Source organism: Natator depressus, chromosome 2, assembly GCF_965152275.1.
Source record: "Natator depressus isolate rNatDep1 chromosome 2, rNatDep2.hap1, whole genome shotgun sequence".
NCBI lineage: Eukaryota > Metazoa > Chordata > Testudines > Cheloniidae > Natator > Natator depressus.
The window spans coordinates 204,896,802-204,907,065 of record NC_134235.1 but is presented as its reverse complement, the minus strand read 5'-3'; the positions used below and the strand labels follow the sequence as shown (position 1 = coordinate 204,907,065).

Below are 10,264 nucleotides of genomic sequence, written 5' to 3'. Positions count from 1 at the left end.
CTGTGGAGACCACTGGGAGCCCCAGGGCTCAGGGGCCATTTAAAGGGCTCCGAAGGTGATTTAAAGGGCCCAGGGCTTCTGGCCGCCGCTACCGCAGCAGAGCCCCGGGCCCTTTAAATTGCCGAAGGAACCCCAGGGGTTCCCGGCTGCCTCCACTATCCCAGGGCTTGGGGCTCGGGGCTCTGGCGGAGATGTAAAGGGTCCAGGGCTCCACTGCGGTAGCAGCGGCTGGGAGCCCTGGGCCCTTTAAATCACCACGGGAGCCCCACCACTGGGCTCCGGCAGCAATTTAAAGGGCCCAAAGCTCTTGCTGCTGCTACCGCCCCAGGCCCTTTAAATCGCTGACGGAGCCCCGGGCCTCCCAGCCACCTCCACTACCCGGGAACTCCAGCAGTGGGGCTCTGGCAGCAATTTAAAGGGCCTGGGACTCCAGCCGCTGCTGGGAGACCCAGGCCCTTTAAATCGCTGCCTGGGGAAGCCGGTCCAGTACAGTGCACTGGCTCTTACCGGTACACCAGACCAGACTGGACCGGCTTACTTTCACCTCTAGTTTATTCACAGCCCTGAGCAACATAAGTTCTGCTGACATAAACAGTAGTGTAGACAGCCAAAGTCTCTTGTTTTCTTATAAACTCTCCTCTCCTGTCAATACAAGCTTTATGCTCACTCAAACCAGTTTCTTCTAGTTTTGTGGTTACTCTATCTTTTGTTTTCCCCACAGACATGAGGAGATGGATGAGTCATTTCTTGGAAAAAATAGCCAAAACAGCAGACATGTTTGTAATGGAGCACTTTACCTACCCAGCCATGGTGGGTGCGACCACTAGTCATCACCAATATGGCCAGTCCCACAGTCTATGAAGTGGAATTAAAGTGGGCACCAGACCACCTTGCCAAAGAGTATATAAACTGCAAGGGGTACTTCTCAGTGGTGTTGCAAGCACTAGTGGATCATCGACATCAACGTGGGATGGTCGGGAAAGGTACAAGGCTTGCATCTTTAGGAACTCTGGTCTCTTCAGAAAGCTGCAAGAAGGAACTTTCTTCCCATACCGGAAAATTACCGTTGGTGACATTGAAATGCCAATAGTTATCCTTGGAGACCCAGCCTACCCCTTGCTCCCACCGCTCATGAAGCGGTACACAGGCAGCCTGGACAGCAGTAAGGAGCAGTTCAACCATAGGCTTAGCAAGTGCAGAATAGTAGTAGAATGTGCCTTTGGATATCTAAAGGGGCGCTGGCGCAGATTACTCGCTAGGTTAGACGAAAATAATATTCCCATTGTTGTTGCTTCTCACTGTGTGCTCCATAATATCTGTGAAGGTAAGGGGGAAAAGTTTCTGGTGGGGTAGGGGGCTAAGGCAGATCGCCTGGCTGCTAATTATGAGCAGCCAGACACCAGGGCAATAATAAGAGCACGCTGAGATGCTTTGAAAACCAGTTTCATGAATGACCTAACACTGATGTGACAGTTCTGTGTGTTGTTCCTTACCAAGCTGCCCCCTTTCTTGCATGTACTGCCCTGTAAACTAAACCCCCACCAACCACAGTGTGCACAGTGAATAAAGAGCCTCTTGTCCTCAATCCATGCATTTTTATTATGTTAACAAACACTGAACAGAGACAGCAATGAATAACAAAGACAACCCGGGTCTAAGGGCCTGATAACATAGGGGCGGGGAGGGGCAAGGACACATAGCTTATTACAGTTCCACTGCCTAGCAATCAAACCTGTGGGAAGGAGAGCCTTCTGCTCCATGAACCATCCCCTGGCGCATTCTAGGATGTCTGGGAGAGGAGGATATGGAACTTGGTGAGGAGGGCAGCTGGTACATCATTGGGTGCAGCGGGATTCTAAGATCTAGCAGGCTTTCCTGAACCTCAGCCAGATGCCTCAACATGTCTCTTTGCTCCCCTATAAGCCGCAACATGTCCTCTTGCATGTTACATTCTTGTTCCCTGCATGCTTTCCTGCCCTCTTGATTTTTAGAAGCCCTTTAGGTCAGTGGAATGGGCTCAGTAGTAAAGATACACACATTATAAATTAGACATAACACAGCATATGTCGACTTAATGCCACAGTGTAGACATGGCCTCAGTCAATGGAAACATTTATTTTTGGAACTCTTGGCCCATTAAAGTCAAAAGGCTTATAGATAGTCTCATAAATAGCTTTCCAAAATGAGTTGAATATGTTTTATCCTAGTTCATATTGCCCAGTCACAGTGCAAGCAACCTGTGTTAAGCCAAACTCATTTTTAAACATGGATTCTATTAACATATCTTTTTATAAATATAGAAGGAGTGATAGCATCACTAAGTTTCAGTATCATTTGTGAGGGAAAGTTAATGATTTTGCTGGATTGTGGTTCACTTAATCCTTTTTTTTTTTTATATTAATATTGTAACCAGGGAAAATCAAAACTAAATGAACCCCAATATGCCTCTCTGTTTCTGTTTTACAGGTACAGGTTCTTGGTCTTGTTATCAGGGTATATTACCTGAGGAAGCAGCTACTGTGTCCCACCCTCCCTCACAAGTGTGGTGTAGGAAAGAGGAGGAGAGACAAAAGTTATGTTTGAAACAGGTAAGTAGTGTATTAAGGGTTGGTTATATGAAAGAGGTAAGGGGAAAACCACAAGTAAACACATAAAACTCAGCAAACAGTGGACTGCAACTAAGGAGCTTGAAGCTCAGACCTAATATACCCCTCCCTTGGCAACAAAACCTGGGGGTTAGAAAGCTCAGCTTTCTCAGAGAGCATTCTGAGGAGCTGGTGATTCTTGCTACTGGTACTGACCCAGCTTTCAACATCCCCATTAGCACTTTCATGCCTTGCTAACCTGCGGAAAATTTCTTCTGTGGGCAGCCCATCTAAACTGTCATAGGGCTCGTATTTGCATAACCTCTTGAATAACAGCCTTCTGAGTGTCCTCACTTCCTCAGAAGTCCCACTAAACATTCTTTCTGTCTGCCTCTAGTTGGTATGCTGCTTTCCTTTGTAACCCACATTTTTCTTATTATTATTTCGGTTACCCTGAGTTGCAGTGTTTAAAGCAGCCACCTTCTTTTCAGCTCCGGGGTGTGCCACTTGTTGTAATTCATGCACTTCCCGAGATCTGGCCTCTAATTCCAGCAGATGTGTTACCTGCATATTAACAGGGCTCATGGCCAGAGACAAACCTTGCATATATAGGTCTCTAAATTCAGGATTATTATATTGCACAGTACCATTTATTATTGGACCCAAGCCTGCCAACCAATACAACAGTTTTTTTCTTAGCATATACTTTTCTGGTCTCTCAGCTGGCAATCGTTTTTCAGAATATGCTTTACCCATAACATTGTCACAAAGGAAATACAGTTTTACCACACTTGCATACACTTGAGCCAATTCACCATGTGGGTCCAACATCATACTCTGTGGCAGTGCATTATAGTCCTCTAATGACATGCATTCTCTCATTATGGCCACGGTATCCTCCTTACTCAACTTAGGAGTGGCACTTAACCTGGCCAACCAGTTCAGAACAGTGTCTTTATTTAACAGATCCATTTGCTTTCCAAAACCTCTCATTTGTTCGGGAGTCAGAGCTTTTATTTCGTATTTGGTCTCTGAGGCCCAATTAGGGCCATATTGAGTTACCGTTGTTACCACTGGAGCAAAAGGAGGTGCTCCTGACTTGGCTCCTCATAGCAGATGGGTGCTGAGGGTGTGGGCCCACCCGCAATGGAGTACTGCGGTGGTGGATCTCTGTTTTCTGAGTCTTAGTCAGACTCAGTATTTATTACCCATGATGAATCCAGTTGGGGGTTAGATTCGATAGCATTAATCATTCCCCTAGATAACTGCAGTTGTTTTTGTAGCTTATTGATGCAGTGCTGACATACCGCATGATCCACTGTACCACCTTCCCTGGCCCGCTGGACCTCTTTTAAGAGCTGCCACACAATGGCCTGCGACTCCTCTAGCTCTTTCGCCTTGATCTCACTCTCTCTTTCAGCAGCTATAAGCTGGGTATTGAGGCTTTTTAGCTGTTCCTCCAACTGTGTGACCTGGTTAGTTAGGTTGGTCACTGAAGCAGTTGCTGCTTGTTGTTGAGCAGCCTGCTTTTCAAAGTCTTGTTTTAGATCTTGCTTTTCTGCCAGAGTCGTCTCCGTCTGCTGCTTCAGCAGCTGCACCTGGCAGTTCAGCTCTCAGCCGACCATGGCCAGGCCATACAGCAAGGCGTGTTTCTGTGCCTTTCTTTTAGGAATCGGTTTACAGATTTTGTATCTTTTCCGTAGCTGGGATAGTTTTTGTAGGGAGTCTTCCCCTGCCAGGAACTCCTCACTCCAGGGGTTCTGATTCTTTCCAAACAAAGCCACACTGTATTCAATGTTATTTTTATTGCTCAGCTTGTTCCACCCCAGAAGGCTGAAGACCTGCTGCGTCCTGGTGGTGCTATTCGGTTGCTTGATTGCTTACCCAACAACCGGCTAGTAGGCAAAAGTCAAAAGGCAGCACAAGGCTCCCTTGGGAAAGTCAAAGCCACAACAATGCAGCACAAAGTCCCTTTAGGAGAGTCAAAACTGCTGAAAGAGGTAGGCAGCTTTTTGGGCAAATGCACCACGCCGTATCTAGCTTATACCAGTCAGATACTAGTGGTTCCAGAGGGGGTCCACTGGTTTACCACTACCTGCTTTCCTGATCAGTCTGTTACCAGGAAAACAGGTAGTGGTAAACCAGTGCACGCCCTCTGGAACCACTAGACCCGACTGCTTTGACGGTCCATAGACTCGGGGAGGGAACTTCTTCGGATACTGCGGGTGAGCACATATCTTGTGGCCCCACAGGAGACCGGCCTGAAAAGCCGAAGTAGCTCCATGGTGGGTGAGGTGCGTCCGCAGGGGGCTGGAGTTGAGGCTGAAAACCTCAGCGAGATCCAGCTACCACCCTTCCCATTCCCTTGGGGCAATCAGGGCCTTTGGGATCCCCGAAAAGGATCTGGGAGTTTTCCCGCCCTGTAATAGAAAATCCTTTTCGGAGATCCCAAAGGCCCTGATTGCCCCAAGGGAATGGGAAGGGTGGTAGCTGGATCTCGCTGAGGTTTTCAGCCTCAACTCCAGCCCCCTGTGGACGCACCTCACCCACCATGGAGCTACTTCGGCTTTTCAGGCCAGTCTCCTGTGGGGCCACAAGATATGTGCTCACCCACAGTATCCAAAGAAGTTCTCTCCCCGAGTCTATGGACTGTCAAAGCAGTCACTGTTGCAACTTAAAAACAAACCAACAGAAATTCCCAACAGGACCTGAGTGGGTTAGCTACTCCCAAACAAGTCCTGCCGCGGTCGCCACAACTGTAACCAGGGAAAATCAAAACTAAATGAACCGCAATATGCCTCTCTGTTTCTGTTTTACGGGTACAGGTTCTTGGTCTTGTTATCAGGGTCTGTCACCTGAGGAAGCAGCTACTGTGTCCCACTCTCCCTCACAAGTGTGGTGTAGGAAAGAGGAGGAGAGACAAAAGTTACTTTTGAAACAGGTAAGTAGTGTATTAAGGATTGGTTACATGAAAGAGAACACACATAAACGCATAAAACTCAGCAAACGGCGGACTGCAACTAAGGAGCTTGAAGCTCAGACCCAAGCTCAGACCCCTCCCTCTTGGCAACAAGAATATAACAAATCCCCAGTATAGCCTACTGCTAATCAGATGTCCTCTATGGTCAGGTCGGATGGTAGTGAGTGGTGGGTCCACGACCTTCTACCCTCAGCCAAATGCTGGCCTTTGGGGAGGAACACTGGGTCTCGGCTGCTAGACTGAAGTTGCTGGCTGGTGGACCAAAGGACCCTGGATGGCAGGTAAGTCAATAATGTCACAGGATCCTTCACAGCTCTTGATCCGGAGACCCGCGCAAAAGCCCAACCACGCACGGCTGCTTCCTGGACGGACAGCCCCGTGACGACGTGGCACAGTTCCTTATAAGGAGTGAGTGGCGGGAAAGTTCTGAGGGGATGGCAGTTACAAGTCAGTTGCAACTGGTTTGAACCACCCCTCGTGCCACAGCTTTCGCACCTTAATTTTCCACCTTTGGGGACAAAATGGAAATTCGACTCCATACTGAAAAATACCAAAGTCCATATGGATGAGGGGAAACAATATAAAAACCTTATCCTAAACATTTTCAATCACTTATATAAAATCACCAACAATATCAGTTAGCATTCTTCTTTGAGTGATTGTACATGTCCATTCCACTGTAGGTGCATGTGCACCCAGTACACAGTTGTCAGAGATTTTTCCCTCAGAAAAACAGGGATTGCAGGGAGTTAAGCTGGAAGCAATGCAGTCCAACAGAGCAGTGCAGACCGTTTAATAAAATTCTACTTGTTCATCTTAATCTGCATTCAGCTTCACTCCTTGCAAATGAAACAGTATCCTAGCCATGCTAAAATGACATGATAAAATGGGGCACAGCTATATTGAAATTGGATTCTCAACTGGGTGCCCTCAACACTGTTGTAATGTCAGTGTATAAGGAATCTAAAAAAGCAAATACAATCCAGATGATGCCCTGGAGAGGTCTTACGAATCTAAAAAAGCAAATACAATCCAGCAGTTGATCCAGTAGGAGGAAGAGGTGTTGTTCCCTCTGAGACAGAATTTGTTTTCACTGCAGCAAGTTTTATGCAATATCTTAACTGTGGGTTTTAATGCTTGTGGGGGAGGGTATGCACAAGAGAGTGCCACATGTGCAGCAGCTGCTTCCCTCTGTTTTCACTCACCCATCTGAATTCAAAGAATGAGCTTCCCAGCCAAGAGACTTGCCCACTGTATCTTATCACCTCCGCTTGTGTATAATCTAACTAAAAGCTGCTGTGAGGCTTGTGTCACAAGCCTATAAAGTCACAAACTAGCAGCACCAAGCTGGAGTGTAATACACACCTCTCATTTAGCTTGCTGGGGGTGTGTGGCAAAGAATTGTTATTTATAGTGCAGCACACAGTGGCATTCGAACAATTTTTATAGTGTGGGGCACTGAAAGTCATTGAACAAAACTGTAAACCCTGAATATGATGGAAACAACTTCAAGTCCGGGGGTGCTGCCACACCCCCATCGTCCCTAGTTCCAGCACCCCTGATGGCACACACCCTTTTCAGACAAATAAGAGAAAGCCTAGTCTGAATAGCTAATCATCTAAATTTAGGCAGATATTTTAAATTGATCATGGGGGAGGTGAAGAGATAGCTGTAAATTAGAGGAAAGGGGAAAAGTTGCTTTCCATCTCTATCAAGACTCAAGTTCTAACACTGTATTATAAGCTGTATAATATACTGCTTTACAAGGGGGTGTTTTTTCTTATCCTTTAGTGCCTGTCTTTGATCTCATTGATTAGGATAACAATGAGAAACTGACCTAGTAAGACATTTGAGTTGTAAAGAGTGTTCTGTAGGAATAACTTGTGCTGGTAAGGTTGTGCAAACTGGAAAAAACAGGGTGTGCCTAATGTAAAAATATCTACTTCGTCCAGCAGTTACATCTTCCCATATATGGCTACTGTTATACCTCGCATGCCAGACAGACAAGCGGCTGCACAGTTTGTTATTGAGATAACAGCCCTGAGGACAGGAGAGAGAATGATGAGCCACCTTCCAAACAGATTTGAACTGGTGTGAGATAATGGTACAAACGTATTTTAGAAACTGGTCTAAACTAGCCCATAAGAAAGAGTGGTAGGTATGGATTCAAAAAAAGACCGTCACATGCTAAGGAGAAAGGGAGCTGGACTAACCAGAAACTGTGGCTGCAACTGCCTGCGAAACAAATACCATAAGGATTCATTATGAGGCAGCTTTGCCCAAAGAAGAGGGTCAGAGACAGAACTTTGCAGCCATGCTGTAGGTATTATTTCATATTTATAACTTAAAGCTCTATCCCTTTTAGTGATACATTAGTCTGGGGAGTAGTTATGTTTACTTAACTTTATTTGGTTATTTTTTCTCTCTGTTTTTAATGAAGGCAAACTGACTTTGCAATGAGTGACAAGTATGGTGCAAAAAGAATGAGGAGTACTTGTGGCACCTTAGAGACTAACAAATTTATTTGAGCATAAGCTTTCGTGGGCTAAAACCCACTTCATCGGATACATTCAGTGGAAAATACAGTAGGAAGATATATATATATACACACACAGACACAGAGAACATGAAAAAATGGGTGTTGCCATACCCACTATAACGAGAGTGATCAGTTAAGGTGAGCTATTATCAGCAGGAAGAAAAAAACAAAAAAACCATCTTTTGTAGTGATAATCAGGATGGCCCATTTCCAACAGTTGACAAGAGGGTGTGAGTAACAGTAGAGGGAAAAATAAGCATGGGGAAATAGTTTTACTTTGTGTAATGACGCATCCACTCCCAGTCTTTATTCAAGCCTCATTTAATGGTGTCCAGTTTGCAAATTAATTCCAATTCAGCAGTTTCTCGTTGGAGTCTGTTTTTGAAGTTTTTTTGTTGTAGTATTGACAATTTTAGGTCTGTAATGAGTGACCAGGGAGATTGAAGTGTTCTCCGACTGGTTTTTGAATGTTATAATTCTTGACGTCTGATTTGTGTCTATTTATTCTTTTACGTAGATACTGTCCAGTTTGGCCAATGTACATGGCAGAGGGGCATTGCTGGCACATGATGGCATATATGACATTGGTAGATGTGCAGGTGAACAAGCCTCTGATAGTGTGGCTGATGTGATTAGGTTCTATGATGGTGTCCCCTGAATAGATATGTGGACACAGTTGGCAACGGGCTTTGTTGCAAGGATAGGTTCCTGGGTTAGTGGTTCTGTTGTGTGGTGTGTGGTTGCTGGTGAGTATTTGCTTCAGGTTGGGGGGCTGTCTCTAAGCCTGTCTCCCAAGATCTGTGAGAGTGAGGGATCGTCCTTCAGGATAGGTTGTAGATCCTTGATGATGCGCTGGAGAGGTTTTAGTTGGGGGCTGAAGGTGACGGCTAGTGGCATTCGGTTACTTTCTTTTTTGGGCCTCTTCTGTAGTAGGTGACTTCTGGGTACTCTTCTGGCTCTGTCAATCTGTTTCTTCACTTCAGCAGGTGGGTATAGTAGTTGTAAGAACGTTTGATAGAGATCTTATAGGTGTCTGACGGGTTGGAGCAAATGCGGTTGTATCGTAGAGCTTGGCTGTAGACAATGGATCGTGTGGTGTGGTCTGGATGAAAGCTGGAGGCATGTAGGTAGGAATAGCAGTCAGTAGGTTTCTGGTATAGGGTGGTGTTTATGTGACCATCGCTTATTAGCACTGTAGTGTCCAGGAAGTGGATCTCTTGTGTGGACTGGTCCAGGCTGAGGTTGATAGTGGGATGGAAATTGTTGAAATCATGGTAGAATTCCTAAATCATTGGTGGAATATCTATTAGAGAAGGAAAACTGACTTCTGACCATAAGGATGGCAGAAGCAACGCAGAAGGAATAACCTAGTCCCTGGCTGAAAGGCAGAGAGAAATCCTGAAGATGAGGCAGAGGACTAGATTTGGTGACAAAAACAACTAATAAATTTGTTAGTTTCTAAGGTGCCACAAGTACTCCTGTTCTTTTTGCGGATACAGACTAACGTGGCTGCTACTCAAAAACAACTTTGAATTTCCCTTCTCTTTCAATAACTTGCAGTTCATACAGTCAATGATGACTGCTGTATTTGAGTGGAGAGTTCATTTCCTGTATTGATGGTCAAAGGATTTAACTGAGACTACAAGACCAAGAAATTATGCTAAGTAAAAATGCATTAGCAACTCTTGTTTAGAGCAAACGGTTCTGGAAGCAACTCCTTTTTTAGGGTGAGGGAATAATTCAGGTCACTCATAGAAACTCACTGCAGGACTCTGAGTCACCTAAAAGATGAGGGAGTGGATTTATGTTTGTCTAGGTATAGCTGAATCATAGAATCATTGAATATCAGGGTTGGAAGGGACCTCAGGAGGTCATCTAGTCTAACCCCCTGCTCAAAGCAGGACCAATCCCCAACTAAATCCTCCCAGCCAGGGCTTTGTCAAGCCTGACCTTGAAAACCTCTAAGGAAGGAGATTCCACCACCTCCTTAGGTAACCCATTCCAGTGCTTCATCACCCTCCTAGTGAAAAAGTTTTTCCTAATATCCAACTTAAACCTTCCCCACTGCAACTTGAGACCATTACTCCTTGTTCTGATTTACTGCACAATCACTTGAATCCCACTCACTGCCTCAAGTGAGAAAGGTTATTCTGCAGAATG

General features: G+C 45.5%; 1 protein-coding gene across 6 annotated transcripts in view; it reads left to right on the top strand.

Moving 5' to 3' along the window:
- Positions 1 to 5,797: 5,797 nt before the first annotated feature.
- Positions 5,798 to 10,264, top strand: part of LOC141983077 (zinc finger MYM-type protein 1-like) — an 84,455-nt gene continuing 79,988 nt past the window's right edge. For 5 of the 6 annotated variants that reach the window (XR_012638288.1, XR_012638291.1, XR_012638289.1 and 2 more), the window contains exon 1: positions 7,600 to 7,884. The gene's annotated coding sequence lies outside the window, so the exon portion shown is untranslated. Of the gene's footprint in view, positions 5,847 to 7,517; positions 7,885 to 10,264 lie in introns of those variants that run through there. The other variant, XM_074945787.1, reaches the window with a different exon arrangement.